Source organism: Octopus sinensis, linkage group LG12 (assembly GCF_006345805.1).
Source record: "Octopus sinensis linkage group LG12, ASM634580v1, whole genome shotgun sequence".
NCBI classification, from domain to species: domain Eukaryota; kingdom Metazoa; phylum Mollusca; class Cephalopoda; order Octopoda; family Octopodidae; genus Octopus; species Octopus sinensis.
The window spans coordinates 34,407,250-34,425,217 of NC_043008.1; the positions used below are offsets into that span (position 1 = coordinate 34,407,250).

The 17,968-nt window shown below is 34.4% G+C and overlaps 1 protein-coding gene and 1 long non-coding RNA gene across 3 annotated transcripts in view; both read right to left on the minus strand.

Annotated features, from left to right (window-relative positions):
• Window positions 1-17,968, minus strand: part of LOC115217984 (sorting nexin-27) — a 194,524-nt gene that overhangs the window by 94,323 nt on the left and 82,233 nt on the right. The window lies entirely within an intron of this gene.
• LOC118765600 lies at window positions 9,965-11,496 on the minus strand. Its single transcript, XR_005001458.1, has 2 exons — window positions 11,391-11,496; window positions 9,965-10,047 (listed from the first exon to the last, which is right to left on the minus strand). It is a non-coding gene; the product is annotated as an uncharacterized LOC118765600 (long non-coding RNA).

The window sequence follows — 17,968 nt, forward strand, 5'->3', positions numbered from 1 at the left end:
ATTTAAGAAAAAGTGGAAGTGGATTGGTAGCACAATTAGAAAAGACACCAAATGTAGTGAAAAGTGCTTTACAGTGGAAACCGAATGGATATAGAAGGAGAGGTAGGCCTAAGAACTTGTGGTGGAGATCAACACAAAAGGAACTAGAGAAAGGGGGACATTCATGGCATAGTATAAATACAGAAGCCAAAAATTATGTGACATGGAATTCAACTATAAGTGGCCTATACTCCGCGTTGGAGGGTTAAAGGCATAAAGAAGTTATGCACACAATCAGTCAGTCAAAATGCATAACCTAAGAAGGCTGTAGAAACACAGCAAGAGGTGCAAGCTCTTATCCCTATTTTTCACCACCTCCAGGTTATCTCAAGTTTTTCAGCAAATATAAATTCTTCTTTAATAAAAACAACAAAAATAATCCAAAGGCTGGATCAACTCAATGGTTACTGTATTTCTATAATCACTAAATTAAAACTAGAAAACTAGATTGTTTTGCTCCTTTTTTATATAAACCTAACATCTGTGCCTTCGGTAAATCAAACTGAAACTATTTTTTATAATCCAATTAATAATTCTTTAATAAAGAATTTATATTTGTTCATTCTCTGTAGACAGTTATTTACTATAAAACTAAAGTGTTCCCATGGAAAATCCACAGGTGTTAATGATATTCAGTTTTATAGTTAATCACTTTAAACAAACTGTTTGGAGAGGGATTAATGGAATAAAATGTCCTTCATTATTATTTAATAAATAACAAAATATATTACACACATAAAATATACATGAAACAATATACAATTTATACATGGACAGTCACACACGTGAACATTTCTACTCAGTATTCAGCTAATTAAATGATCTGTCAATATTTCCATGAAATACAGATATAGCGGAAAGTACCATGTTAGATAGATGGACAATCAAAGAGAGGCTGATACACTACTGAAGTTAGTAGAGAATTATTATTGTGAATGTTTAGCCCCAGGTCACCCTGATTTCACCAATCCAGCCATGTTTGTCCCATCTTTTTGCTCAGACATAATAGTGTACTCTACACTACACTATCAAATGTGTTTGTTTTCTAACATTTTTATTATGGAAAGCAGTTATATCCACCTTAAAGTTCAGTACCTTTAACATTGGAAAGCACTTATATACACCAATGTATCTTTCGTTGAGGAATGTTAAGTTTGAAATTATTTTTTGTCAAGATATGTCAAGTTTACTGAGGCAATGCAACTTGAAGAAAACAGCAAATCAATTTTTCGACAGATATTTCACTACAAAATTAAATTTTATGGTTATTCCAGTAATGATGTTAAAGGGTTAAAATGATAGGGTATGATTTGAAGGTACTTTGGCTGCCGTTTCTAGCACATTGAACAATCATATAGAGATTCTTTTGTTGGATCTGGGTTCCTCTTCCACTGTAACAATGATCCTGGGGGACATCATTTTAGTCCCCACCCCTCCCATACTCCCAACACTTCATCTATAATTTATTGTAAAACCCACGTATCACTAATCAAATAAAGTTACTGTTTCCATCACATTTTAAGTCATATTTCAAAATTAGTTTCTTAATTAGTTTAAAATAAAATTAGAAACAATCTAATTGCTGATGTTTAATCTGCATTTACAGCGAAGACAAACACTTGCTGTGTATAAAATGAGGTTCCTTTACAGCGCTGAGAGTGGACTCTCACCAATAATCTATATAAAATATAACAAAGACAAAATCCCAAAGCTAACAACCTGTGTTATGATCAAAATCTAATTTTGTTTTCAGACAAGAAAATCAGTGAGATAGAGTGTTAGAAAGAGAGAGATAGAGGAAAATCAATGAGATAGATTGTTAGGGAGAAATAGAGAGAGGTATAGAGCTAGCATGGGACACAGAGAAAGACAGAGGCAACAGGAGAGATAAAGAGAAGAAAAGGTGAGAAGAAATTTTCTTTACTGAATTGTCTTTCTCTCTGTCTGATACTTTGCTTGGTTTCCACAACCTACTATATCTATCTCATGGAATGTGAGCCAACCTGCAAGAAATAGCAGCTAGATTTCCCACAAACCACAGCCTATCATCTCTAAAAAAGAAAAGCAAGACACACTGAACTATGAAGTCTCTGTTATATATAAAAAGACAGGCTGGAATGCCTTTCATCATAGGTGTGAGCAATTAAGGCTGACCTAGGTATAAACAAGTATTCATGGAATGAGATACTTATATTCAGTGTGAGAATTGCAATAGGCGTTGCTGTGTGGTCAAGAAACTCACTTTACAACCTCATGGTTTTGAGTTCAGTCCTACTGCACAGCACCTTGAGCAAATATCTTCTACCATAGCCTTGGGCTGACCAATACCCTGTGGGTGAATTTGGTAGAAGGAAACTGTGTAGAAGCCTACTGTGTGGTAGTCTATGCTAGGGTAATAATTATGTATTTTTAGGTTTAGGAGATTCTATGGCATATATATATATACATATGCTACATAGTTGAAATTTATAGAAAAACAAAAGATGAAGAAACAACAAGCAGGTGTATTAGTTTGACGCTCGGGAAGGTGAGAAAGTCTTTTACGTTTCGAGCCTACGCTCTTCAACAGAAAGGAACATGAGGAAATAAACAGAGAGAGAATAAAAAACTTGTGGATTTAGTGGTCAGACACGGTAGTCAATATATATATTGAGAGATAGTGTGTGTGCGTGCGTGTGCATGAGCCCACGTGTTTGTTTGTCCACTTCTTGCCACAGCTTGACAACAGATGGTATATTCCCTCATATTTTAATGGTTTGGCAAAAAAGACAGATAGGAGAGCTGGGGCAATTTATTTGAGTTAAAACCCTTCAAGGCAGTGCCCTAACATGGCTGCAGTCCAATGACTGAAACAAGTAAAAGATAAAAGATACTTTTTCCAACATGTTGTTGTTGATGTTTCTGTTTAACCCTAGGCCAGGCTTTATCCAGCAGATTTTCGATTAAAGATTGTTAAAACTGCAAACATCCCAGCTTTCATTCTTTAGCCCTTTAGCATTCAGATTAATTTATCAAACATAATGCTTGTTTATCCAAATTTTTAAAAATTAATCCTAAATTTTATATATATATATATATATATATATATATATATATCATCATCATCATCATCATCATCATCGTTTAACGTCCGCTTTCCATGCTAGCATGGGTTGGACGGTTCAACTGGGGTTTGGGAAGCCCGAAGGTTGCACCAGGCATAAAATACAAAATGGGACAAGAACGCAAAACATCCGGACAGCTAGGTGATACAAAAAAGGACAACAAAACATCCAGATAGAGGATACAAAAAAAGACAAGGACAGGTCATTCGAAGTTTTTTTCCCTCAGTCAAGCACCAGATTATCCTCGCAATTTCGTCTGAATATATATATAAGATTTTGATGATGTGATTATTTAATTTTAGAATGATACTGTAGGGTAGGTGTGAGAGGCAGGATCTAACCACTTTCAATATAAAACTGGCAGAATATATGGACCAGATATTGCTGGTTTAAATGGTAAAGAGTTAAATTATGTGTATCTACGAGTACATTATCCAAAGTGTCCTTCCTTTTTTGATGTAGACACAAACAGGTAGAGATTTGAAAGTGCTTTCGATGTTCATTCATGCAGGTTGAGAGAAACAATCATAGAATAGGGTCCATTGTTAGCATCATAGCTAAGACCATGCTGAAGTGCCACCTTCATTAGGAAGTTTACCTCCACCTTAAACAAGCAGATTAGCATTATATTTTGTAATTTCTATTGTCTTGGGATCTCATAAAATTCTTTCAGTTTCCTTTTCCTATTCAAATTATTCAAAAGCGTTTATTATATCAAAGTTATTATAATTGTTTATCTAAAACCGTTTTAAGTATTTCCACTAGTCTTTTATAAAAGAAAAAATTAAGTCTATAATAAAACTACCTGAAAGACACACACATATATATATGTATGTATAAATAAAGGCAAATTAGAAAATTGCTTGTCAGGCTACTATTCAAGTACTACATTCATTCTAATTATTCTCAGAAGGAAGGAAGAATTAGTTAATTATCTTTGCTTTGCTTTCACCAAGTATTTGTGCTAAAGTATGTGTGTGTAATCGTGTGTGTGCATGTGTGTGTGTGTGTGTGTGTGTGAACAAGTGTGTATACATGTGTCTGTATGATGTGCATATATGATCATGAATGAGTGAATGAATGAATGTACGTGTACGCATGAGTGTATCTATGAGAAGGAGTGTGTGTGTGTGTGTGTGTGTGTTTGATTGTTATCTTTTTGTTTCAGTTTTCTAACATACAACAAAAACGAGCAATTATACAAGTCAGCTTTGAAAGACACAAAATATCTGAAGATTATTCACAGGCAGAAGCAGCAACAGCTGCAGTGATGAAGGCTGTGGTGTTGGTGGTGGTAAAAGAGGCAGTTTTAAATGGATATTTGTCTCTTTTATTAAGGAACTCTCTCACTGATGATTCAAAGGAAATTGTTAGCTATTTAAAAGATCTAACACAATGGCAACCAAAACTAATAGCAGTTATTGTAAAATATATTTAGTGAGATATGAGTGTTTAGCGCAGGAATGAAACCTTTGTTTTATTTCTAGTTAGATTTTAAATACTCCACGGATTAGAATACATTAACACTAACTTAGCTGTTGTATTATATATATATTTATTTTCTGAGAAAGCTGTCATTTCATTATTTCACTTCGAAAGGATTCTATTTTCCTATGACAACAAATGATCAATTCTGTATAATATAATTTGTGATTCCCCATTACTATTCCCAACAAGTACAATTGAAGCCAGCTATTTGCTAATGAGGTCATAATAAAGCTGAAACATGCCTGCAGTTGTCCTCCACAATTACTAGCACAGACATGAATGTATGCTAAAGAAGTTCATTTTGCAACCATACAAGTTCTGAAGTTGGTCCCATTGTGAAGCACTTTGGGTTAGTGTCTTCTACCATAGCCTTAGAGTGATCAATGCCTTGTGAATGAAATTTGATGAAGAACTATGTGGAATATTGTCATGTGAGTCACCATCTGAACGTGGCCGATGCCAGCGCTGCCTTGACTGGCTTCTGTGCTGGTAGCATGTAAAAAGCACCAACCGATCGTGGCCGCTGTGCTGGTGGTACGTAAAAAGCACCCACTACACTCACGGAGTGGTTGGCATTAAGAAGGGCATCCAGCTGTAGAAACACTGCCAGATCAGACTGGAGCCTGGTGCAGCCTCCTGGCTTCCCAGACCCCAGTCGAACTGTCCGACCCGTGCTAGCACGGAAAACGGACGTTAAACGATGATGATGATGATGATATGTACATATATATGTGTGTGTGTGTATATATATATATATATATATAGGTGCAGGGGTGACTGTGTGCTTAAGTACCGGTGTAGCTGTGTGCATAGGTGCAGGTGTGACTGCATGGTAAGAAACTTGCTTCCCAACCACATGGTTCTGGGTTCAGTTCCACTGCATGGCACCTTGGTCAGGTGTCTTCTACTATAGCCTTGAAAGGACCAATGCCTTGTAAGTGGATTTGATAGAGGGAAACTGAAAGAAGCTTGTCGTGTATATAGATGTGTGTATGTGTGCCTTTGACAACCAGTGTTGGTGTGTTTACATCCCTGTAACTTAGCAGTTCTGCAAAAGAGACTGATAGAATAAGTACTAAGCTTTAAAAAAAGTCCTGGGGTTGATTTGTTCTACTAAACCCCTTCAAGATGGTGCTCCAACATGGCTGCAATCAAATGACAAACGAATAAAAGAATATACATGGTCTACCCTGATATTTCATTACCATTATTTTTATTGCTTCCCAGCTCCTCTCTTCTAAATGTGAGTAGTCATGTAGTTACTCTACAGCAAGAAACTAGTGTTGCCCTCGCCTCTTCTCTCTTATTTTCACCTATACTCCTTTTTTTACCCTTCATCTCTTAGCATAAAGTTGCCTCCTTGAGATCTGTATTTTTTGCAAGCTGCACTGCAACCTCAATAGTGCTGATGGCCCAAAAATAACACCCAGTAACATGCTGTAAAGTTGTTACTGTTAGGAAGGGCACCTAACCATAGAAACCAAGCTAAAGCAGATACTGGAGTACAATGCATTACTTGGGCCCCACCAAAACCTGTCAAACAGCCTTACTATTGAAGCCAGCTATTTGCTAATGAGGTCATAATAAAGCTGAAACATGCCTACAGTTGTCCTCCACAATTATTAGCATAGACATGAACGTGTGCTAAAGAAGTTCATTTTGCAACCATACAAGTTTTGAAGTTGGTCCCATTGTGAAGCTAGCATGAAACATGGATGTTAACTGACAAAATTGATCCCTCTCTCTCTCACACACACACACACACACAAACACACAAGTATATGTCTAGATGTTTTTGCATCAAGAATTTTTCGGTAAAGGTGACATTTATGTTTCCCATAAACAAAATGTTTGACAGCAATTTGGCATATGAAAACATGGATGGAGGCATCAGGAAATGCATCTCGTTGTAGAATACTGCTTTAAACAATCTCATCCAATCCATGTGAAAATGGAAAGAAGTAGCTGTAAAAGTGACAATAATGATGATGACAGCCATTGACAAAATTTTTTTTCTTTCAGCAGATATTCAATTTTGATCAGCTTTTTCATACTCTGCATTAAATATGTTAACACTAAATTAAATTGCTTTTTATGCAGGTGGTATCTTTAAATTTATCATAATCATCATTCAATGAAAAAAAAATTCTCACCAACATTAGCTGTTTGGCATATGAACCAATCATTTGAACTACAAGTTGTGAGAAAATTATTTTCCAATATTCTTACTGAAGAAACTATTTTCTGTTGCAGTCTTGAAAATTTCACAATTTTATAAGTGTTCAGATTTTCAGATAAAAGACACACACAAAAGCCATATTTTATACTAGTAGATATTAATAACTGGTTTACTAGCCAATACAGGTTACTCAACCTTTGTTGGAAATAATAACCAAATCACTCTTGAATAAAACCCAATTTGTCTTTAAAAAGGAGAATGATGCAATAGATTTAATATAATCCTAAAATGAGATGAATCGTGTAACAACCCTTACCCGGTTCCAAGCATGGTTATATTTTCTCATAGCTAGATATGTTTTTCACAGAATACTGGAGACAAAAACAACCTCACTTTTATGATGGGTCATGCGTATTTATAACCATCACGTGATGTCTACACAAGAGTACGCACAAATATACACAAACATACGCACACACATATACACACACACACGACAGGCTTCTTTTCAGTTTTCGTCTATCATATCTATTCAACAAGGTTTTGGTCAGCCAGAAGCTAGAGTGGAAAATGCTTGCTAACAGCGCTGTGCAGTGAGATTGAATCATAAATCATGTAGCTGGAAAGTAAACTTCTTATCCCACACAGATCCCCTTGCACTATAACTCAACTAATATTCCTAGAAGCCAAGAAAGGAATATCTGTTAAGCAGGCAGTATTTTTTCACCATGTTTTCCAATTCACAGATTTTGGTACATACTAAGCTAAGAACAAGCTAATGACAGAGTCTCATTTTGCCTCAAATTTGACCTTATGTGACATAACCAGATTGTATTCAAAATTATTCGTTTCAATCTTACCTCCTTCAAAACATATTTCTTCTTACATTATATTACTTTTTCTTTTTTGTCATAATTTCTTTCACATCATCATCAACAACAACAAAGGAAGTAGAAAGAAAATCTTTTACATTCTGGCTATTCCTAATTAGTTCCTAACTAATGAGATGGTTTCCATTACGTAGCAGAATATGTAATCTGTATATGGGCGTATTAATTATGCTACAAACAATGTTATAAGTTGCGGTTTTTTGTTTTTTTTAGTGAATAAATATCCTGTATGACTTGCAGTACTTTCATGTGTATGTGTGCACACATGGTTGATTGCATGTCATTTGATGTTTCCAACTTTGCTACTGATTCTTCTGTCTACCCTATATTCAGTAATTTTTTAGGCAGTAAATTTTCTTTAGTACAACTACTACTACTTTGATTTCCAAAAGTTTGAACTATTCTTTATTTTAGAAACTTAAGAGAAGAATTATGGATATTTTACAGTTTAAGAAGGAACCAATTACTTTCCTGAATAATGTTAACCAAAAGGTACAGATTACTTTTATAAAAAAAAACATGCTGTTAAATCAAAAGCTCTTTCTTTCCTTCAATGGAACAAAATCTCATCAGCCATTCACTAGATATTTTCCATCAATTACAACATAACTAAAGCATTTCTATCATTACTTTAGTAATAAATATACAAGGGTACAGAGTATAAAATACTATATATATATATATATATATATATATATACTGCACGCATTTTTTTTCTCTCCTTCTTTCTGTGTTTTTTTTTTCTCTCTGTGTATCTTTCTGTTGAAGAGCGTAGGCTCGAAACGTTAAAGACTTGTTTTATTTATATTTCCTGAGCGCCATACTAATACAATTGTTTGTTTGTTTTCCACCTGCCTTTGTCTTTTGTCTATTTTCATAAAGCTTCCCGTTATATATATATGTATATATATATATATATATATATATAGTCTCCTCCTGGGGTTTTGTAATCAAAATTCTAATGTAGCCAAAAATTAGCAAATTAAAAATAGTTCATTTTAAACTTGCAAAAGTGGACATTTTTTTTCTTCTTCGCTTTTTCAGCAAAATACAGTTTAAGAAAATTGCTACACCATTTTTAGAAACAAAGTTAAAACCTTCATGATAATCTATTTTGCTTTTTAAATTGCTAATCTTTGAAACAAAAATAACAGAAACAAATTTTTCATCATCCATTTAAATAGCAAAATCTTCATCATTATATTAAACACTGTCTATCTCTTTTTCAACTATCATTGCTAATACTTCCTCTACCACACATTCTGATATTCACTTTCATCCTGTCTCTATCTCTGGAATCTATAACATAAATAATATGGCTGCAGTCTTGATAGATTCGAAATTCTTCAAGTCTTTAGATCAATAGTACACATCCAATGGATCATATTTATCTCTCATCTCTCCAATCATTGCCTTCACTGTTAATAATTCACTTTAATGCTATCATCATACGGTATCTTATCAATCATTCACTTAAATGCTATTCTATCATTACGATACTTTTACAGTTGAGTGAGTGAGAATGAACCTTCCTACTATCAATAAAAGCAAAAGTTTCAGAAATTTCTCTCTCAATGTTTTTTTTTTATTCAGTACATGTCATTCATATGCACATCATTCATATTTATCTGTCTACATCAGTGTAGTTATAAACTCATACATTCTAATCATTTCCAACACAATATAGTCGTTTTTTTTTTTTAATTCACTCACCATCAATGTCATTCAAAGTCACACACAAACACATCATACACAGTTTCTTGATTTTTCAATTGTTGAAGGTTTCATATAAACTGCAACTATACAGCACCCGACGTTCAAGAGTTAAGGAGGAGAGGAACTTGACTTTTGGGGACTGGTCTTCCTACATACTGAACTTGATAATTTTACTGCAGATGCAATTAAATGTTGAAGGTTTCTGCCAAGAAGAATTTTCATTCTATCTAGGCCCTTCCATTCTAACTCTTTCCAAGCTGTGAGTTTTGTGCAGTTTCAAGATTCATCCAGCAATGAAAGCAAAGTAACCTAAATATAAATGGAATTATTTTAAAGGTAGATTCTCAAAATTTAGCACAATGCCAGCAATTTTAAGGATAGGTGGCAAGTTGACCACATCAACCTCAGTACTAGACTGGCATTTTATTCTATTGACCTTAAAAAGATGAAAAGTAAATTGATTTTGGCAGTATTTGAATTCAAAATGTAAAGTGCTGGAATAAAGACTTCAAGACATTTTATGAGACTTTATTCTTTCATTCTTTTACTTGTTTCAGTCATTTGACTGCGACCATATTGAAGTGCCACCTTTAGTTGAAGAGATGGATTCCAGGACTTATTCTTTGTAAGCCTGGTACTTATTCTATCAGTCACTTTTGCTGAACTGCCAAGTTACGGGGACATAAACACACCAACATTGGTTGTCAAGTGATGGTGGGGAGACACACACAGACACACAAATATTTATATGACAGGTTTCTTTCAGTTCCCATCTCCCAAATCCACTCACGAGGCTTTGGTCGGCCGGAGGCTATAGTAGGAGACACTTGCCCAAGATGCCACACAATGGGACTGAACCTGGAACCTTGTGGTTGGGAAGCAAGCTTCTTACCACACTGCCACTTCTGCACCTGTCTAACAATTCTACCAATCCATTACTATTCTTTAAAGATAATGATAGCAACTTAGCAGATTTATCAATCAACCCAATAACTTTTTCATGGAAACAAAAGACCTTAATAAATATTTTCTATACATTAATAAATACAGGGTAAAGTTCTGCCTTATGACAAATATGACCCGATAAATAACAACATTAATGATTACTTTTTAACCAAGCACTAAGTGACAACCACGGAGGGAAAAGAGTTGAAAGTTGATCTTTGTGGCATTTTAAAGTAGAAAATGGGTCAGAGATCTAGATTTAGTGGGTTGTCTAACCTAAAACCAAAATAGCAAAAAAATTATTGGATGTATGTATATATGATTTACAGACGCCATCATGGAACAAAGTATTTACTATATCTTATATTCCAATAATGTGGTAGGGAAATAAAATATATCTGGTAGAATTCAGCTTAACATCAAGAAAATCTATATCTACTATCAAAAAATTGCAATGAACATCAATAACATGTACAACCGAAATCACTGCAGATTACCAACGAACTTTTCTTTGTTATTGTTTTTATCTCGATTATCATCATAACATCCACTTTTCCATGCTGGTATGGGTCAAACGGAGTTGAAGCAGATGCTTCTCCTGTTGTCATCCCTCACCTCCCTCAAAGCAAGGTAATACACCACACCCAATAACCAGACACAGACATGTTTTTGCAGAATATTGGAAATGAATGACATTGCTTAGATGACAGCAATGATCATTTACAACTATCGTGTAATGCCCAGTCAATGAGACACACAGACACACATAGAGAGCTGAAGATGCTTACACAAGATACCATGCAGTGCAACTGGACCTAGAACCCAAATGGTTGGGAAACTTAAACCACACAGTCATACCTGTGCCCCTAATCAATAATTTCCCAAACTTCTTTTCATTTTCAGCACACTTTAGAGCAAACATTTTGGTGCACTTTACTCTTTTACTTGTTTCAGTCATTTGACAGTGGCCATGCTGGAGCACCGCCTTTAATCGAGCAACTCGACTCCGGGACTTATTATTTTGTAAACCCAGTACTTATTCTATCGGTCTCTTTTGCCGAACCGCTAAGTAACGGGGACATAAACACACCAGCATCGGTTGTCAAACACAAACACACACACGCATATATATATATATATACATATATACGATGGGCTTCTTTCAGTTTCCGTCTACCAAATCCACTCACAAGGCTTTGGTCGGCCCGAGGCTATAGTAAGAGACACTTGACCGAGGTGCCACGCAGTGGGACTGAACCCCGAACCATGTGGTTGGTAAACTAGCTACTTACCACACAGCCACTCCTGCGCCTATGTGCACAAAGATATGTTAAACAAGAAGTGTCTTTTTGACATAAATACATAGACAGACGTTATAGAAAAATTATCAAGTACAATACTGGTCTTCTTATCCAGCTTCTTCTAGAGATCTAGAATTTTCAGAAATCTGGGAATATGTGCAACGTCATGCAATATAATATACCCTGTATCAAGTAAACATAGCCTGTTTTTGAAGTCAGTTAATTTGCATACGGTATGTTAAAAAAATTTGTTCTTTAACCATTTTTTTTAAAGTGGATTGATATAGATTAAACATATTCTGCATTACAAGTATATTAATTTCTACCTTTACCTGTTAAATAAAATCATAATTGTTACTTTTCTTCATTCAATTTTCATCCTGTAAACACTATACTGTATATATGATACAGTATTGATATATTTTAAGAATTTTAAGTAGATAAATAAATAAATATCAAACAGATTTTGCTTTGGAAGTGTATTAATTTGAATCCATAAAATACAATTTAGTGCTTTATGCTTCAGAGTTTATTTTACCTTTTAAGTATATATTTAGACTGTCTCCAGAAAACTGGAAAATCCAGAAATCTATGCCTCTTCCAGTCCCAAGCATGTCAAATATTTAATCTGATATTATATTTATTTCTGTATTCAATAAATAAAGAGGTTATTAAGACATATAGAATTTCAATGTGTATTTTACACATTTTAAAAATATTCTATTTATTTTACAGTACATCTTTCAATATTTTGTCACATGACAGATCGACACTGACTTCCCTGAGCAGAATAAGTTTCTGATCAAAATAAGTTGTGTCTGTACCTTTTTTTTTTTTTTTTTTACTATATACCTTTTGAAATACAAATCCATTTGTTGCTTAAATTAATTCTTTTATTAATAACCATGAATTCAGAAGGATTTATCACAATACTTGACTTAGTTAAACCATAAGGATTCTTTCATAAAATTATAATGGTGAGTTCTCCTCATATAAACATTTTAAAATGAACAGTGTTGTATTATAAGACATAAGGTTTCAGACAGATTGGCAGTGAAAAACAGCTGAACTGCGATGAGTTTCATTTCACTTCCTAAATATTGCCACAAGGAAAATACTGTCTAAATGAAATTTAGATTCCGTGCATTGTTACAAGAAATCCATAACAGTATAATGGTTAGATCTAGTCAAAACCTTCTGATAGATGGAAGAATAAATTTTTTAATTTTGACTATTGCAGTCTGTATGGTGTTTTTTGCATTATATATGTACTATTTACGTTATATCTTTTACTTGTTTCAGTTATTAGACTGCAGCCATGCTGGGGCACCATCTTGAAAAACTTTTAGGACTATTTTTTTTTTTAAAGCTTGGTACTTACTATTGGTCTCTTTTGTTGAACCACTAAGTTACTGGGACATAAACACACCAGCATTGATTGCCAAGCAGTGGGGGAGGGGAGAACAAACACAGATACACATACACGTATATACACATATACACAATGGGCTTCTTTTGGTTTCCAACTACCAAAATCCACAAGGCTTTGGTTGGCTCAGGGTTAAAGTAGAAGACACTCGCCCAAGGTGCCACGCAGTGGGACTGAACCCTGAACCATGTGGTTGGGAAGCAAGATCCTTACCACACAGCCATGTACTATATATGTAATAATTAAATTATACATCATGCATTTTGTGTTTTGCTATGCATATGATTCCCCAATCTTTGAAAATGATGTTGCAAAAAAGGTTAGGAGCTACTGCTATATGGTATTTAATGATAACATTTACATTCTAAGTTCAAATCCTACCAGAAGCAACTTTGCCACTCAGCGTTCTGCAGTTAAATAAACTTACCAGACAATAACTGAGGTCAGTTTACATTCTTATAAAGCAACTGGAATTATAAGAAACAGATTAGAGAATAGTTTCATGATGTTAAAATGAGACAGTTCTTCTTCTAGGTAATATGACTGCCCAGCTGAGTATTATTCCTGAAAAACTGGTATTTTTTCTAACAAATCTTAAATTTCCTTTATCTTATCTGATTCCATCATACCTAATTATAGTGTACTATCAGATTTCTGAACCTATCAGTTTTTCATTTTTTAACATTCTCATTAGGTAATTAATTGCACCCTATCACTTACAAGTATTTTCCTTACTATTCATTTACAAGATCTATTAAACTCAAATTCCATCCCAATGTTTTACCTAAAACCCCTATATCGTTTACACTAATGACTTGATGTACTGTCAGTTCTTTGCAAAACAGCTTCAAAGTATCCACAAATAGATTATTTTTATGTCCCCTGCAATTAATAAGTCAGTGTAATAATGACAATAGTATCATGTATACACATAATTTTTTTTAAATACAAAAAAAAAAAGAACTGTCAGGTTAAAAGTTTATCTAGTGACCTGACCTGGATAAATCCTAAATCTTCATCAAAATCACTTCAGTTATCTACTTACCATCTTCTATAAGTGTGTTCTATGTGGAACACAGGAAGAGGAAGACTGCTTGATTCTACCTGTAGTCTCTATTAGAATTACTTCATTTTGTTGTTTAGCGTTCTTTGCTGAGTAGAGTATGCAACAGAATAATTTAAATTGGATTGTAAAGGACACAACACCAACAGTAACCTCTGTCTACGCTCTACAGTGAGGACCAACAGACGAGCAAAACAATTGTTTTTTTATGAGTCACTTATACCATGAGGAACACGGCATGAAATGTATCAGGATAAATCATTGAGGGGATGCATACAGAATTATAGTGATGCTGCTACCCTTACTGATACTTAGAAGGAAAGAGGCATGGAAATGATACTATGAGTGATTGTTAAATGAGGAGAATGTGTAGGTGTACAAAAAAGTTAAACTCCAAGTGAACCCAACAGAGGGACCAGCTATTGATGATTACTTCTATACAAAGGCTGTTGGGCTATGAATAAAAGGAAAACAACAGACTTTACAGGAATAATTACTAAGGTACCAAAGATTTCCATTTATTCAAGTAACACATGCTGGTTATGAGCATACACAATGAGGTTATTGTTTAGTCCCAGGTCAAAACCATTCCAACTATGACCATCAAAACCTATATTCCAAGGACTATGCTTTCTAATGTATCCTTATTTATTTAAGATGGTGGGTGGGATTTCTGAGAATTTAACTGCTTTTTCTGGCAGACTGAGCAATCACAGAAAAGTTTCAGAAGATATTAAACTGACCAGGCTGTGAAAGTAGCAGAGTTATACCAATACTAATCAAAGAAAGAACTAGCCGAGAAGACAGGCTGTTTGGATATTACCAAGATAAGGGACTACTGATGCTCTCTTCTTAGAGATGTAACTACAGGTGAAGTTCTTAGTCAATAACAAACAACCATTCCTGGTATTTGTTAACTTCAGAAAAGGCTTTAACAGGGTACCATGCACAGCAGTTTGGTGATCACTAACAAAACTAGGGCCAGAGGAAAATGACATATAAGAGCTCACTTGGAACAAAAAGCAAATTGACTAGATAGGATTTCAACTCAGAATGTAAAGTGCTGTAAATAAATACTGCAAGGCACTCTCTCCAAACCTTTATCCCTTTAATATTTAAACAAGCCATATTTGGCCCAAAATATTCTACCTGTTTTATGTTCAAACTGGCTAGATCTGGCCTCACACACCTTCCCTACAATGTCATTCTAAAAATAAACAATAACATCATCAAAATCTTGGTGCTATGAGATAATGCATGATTAATTCAAAGCAGTGTGAATATATAAGCATTGCATTTGACAGAGTAATCTAAATGATAAACAGTTAATGATTCCACCAATTCACTGTCACAAAAAATGTTTAGAACTCCTGGTAAGGTAACTTTTCTGTAAAGTAGTGAACTGGTAGAATCATTAGAGTTTAATAAAGATGACAATGAACTACATATATTAAAAGAAACACTTAATTTTTTTTTTTCTTACATAGATCCAACACATGAGGAACAGCTTGTGTACATGTTTTGTGTACAAACACTTGTATGCTGTATATATGGCCAAATTGTTAAGAAGTTCAGTTTAGAGCAATCATAAGATACTGTATTTGATCCTATTGTGCTGCACTTTCAGCAAGGTCTTCTACCATTGTCTCGGGTCAGTCCAAGCCTGAGTGAAAGTGGGAAGATACAAATCCTACCACCTTAAAAGAAAAATAAAAGCAGGAAGGAGGGAATACAATGGATATTGTGGTCCTAAATAAAAAGGACTGTGATAGAGCTCAAGAAGAACAACTCAAAATAAAGAAGAACAACTGTAAAGCTTAAGACATTAGCTATGAAAAATTCTGCCAGAATTTCACATGGAAATCATATCACTGAATTAATGTTGCATTATTAACTTTTCATCTAACAATATACCACAATGGTTGCACAGCAGATTTTCTGGTAAATTTTAAAGACAGGAACATTAAACTGCCCTCAGCAACCTTTTCTTCTTCAAAACTACAATTGTTGAATGTCTGATTTGTTGTACTGTACATGACATTTCTCATTTTTTTTCAATAGGTTTCTGTTTCAAACTATTTGCATCTCATTCTGTATCATTGTAATCCAATACTACACAGCTTATATGTTTATGGCTGATTAATGCAAATTCATTAATGGCAGGGATAATGCTCATTTTATTTAAATGAGTTTTTAGAATTTGGTTTTTGATTTCTCCAAAAGTATTCATTTTCCACCTTCATTAATTTCTTTCACACATTTTCCTTTCATACTGATATAATAACGAACCGAAAAGGGAACTTCTACATAGTCATTCCATCTTTTTCACTCAAAATAGCAGCCAAACTTTCTTCAAATTACTCTCAACCGTTTTTAACAAAGCAAGATACACAGAACAATGCAGAAATTGGTATACAACAAAAAAGACAGGATAGCCACAGGCAACTAAAACACCTTTGGTCATAGGCCTGCTTGTTTAGGGACCGAGGGTTAAACAACCAATATTGTATTTCAATATTGCAAAGAGAGCTGGTGCTTAAAGAAGAGTGATGACTTACAAGGTTTATACCATTAAGTTTGCTATCTCATATTTCTAATATCAAATACTGCTAAGATTGATGTTTTGGATTAACTATAATAGATCAAAACAAAAAGATGCAAAGATGAATGCAGTTTCAAATTTTTCACTTCAGCCATTCATTTATCCTCAATATACATTCTCTCAGCTCACATGACATTTTCAAATGACCTCACACAAAACTGTTTCAGAGTACTCTAAAAACTTTTTGCTTGCAGACCTACAATTTGTGGACTAGAATTTCAGGATATCCATCAAAAGATTTTGGATAAAACTGGTTCTCGATCTGCCTGTATAATATGTAAATTACTGTTTCTTTTCTTGTTCTGTTTTTTTGAAAGTTTTACACACATTTATATATATATATATAGTTTGAAGTGGTGTACAGATTTATATATATATATATATAGAGAGAGAGAGAGAATCAGTTAAATGCACATGCATATATATATATATATATATATATATACACATGAATTGGCAAATGAACAAACATATTCGTGTGTGTGTTTATGTCCCCATAACTTAGTGGTTCAGCAAAAAGGGCCAATAAAACAAGTACCAGGCTTAAAAAGATACTGAGCTTGGTTCATTCGACTAATGACTTCTTCAAGGCAAGTGACTGAAACAAGTACAAGATAAACAATACATGCATGTATGCATGTGTGTGTGCGTACATACATACATACATATATATGTATACACGCACACATAATACACACATATCACTATTTTCACTCATGTGAAAAGACTTGCAGAATTTAATGAAAAATTATTTAACAATTCAGTCAAGATCGCAACAGCATTTAGCATCATTAAGTTAACTCTTTTTAGGGAGTTAGTAATTCTCTAAGCATTCTATTATTCTATTGGACAACCTTCAAAGAGTACTTTATGGGGTGATGGAAGATCTCAGTCAGGCTGATAAGCAAGCATATAATCTGCTTTCTATGCTGGCAGGGTTGGACTGTTTGACAGGAGCTGATAAGGCCAGGAGCTGCACCAGGCTCCATTGTCTGTTTTGGCATGTTTTTTTTTTTATGGCTGGATGCCCTTCCTAATATCAACCACTTTATTGAGTGTATTGGGTGCTTTTTACATAACACTGGCACCAGTGCTTTTTATGCAACGCCAGCACCAGTGTTTTTTATGTTGCATCAGCACCAGTGCATTTTAAGTAACTTACAAGACAAAAATCCCTTCAACTGGGAGGAAGGATTAGTAGTGTGCGGGGGA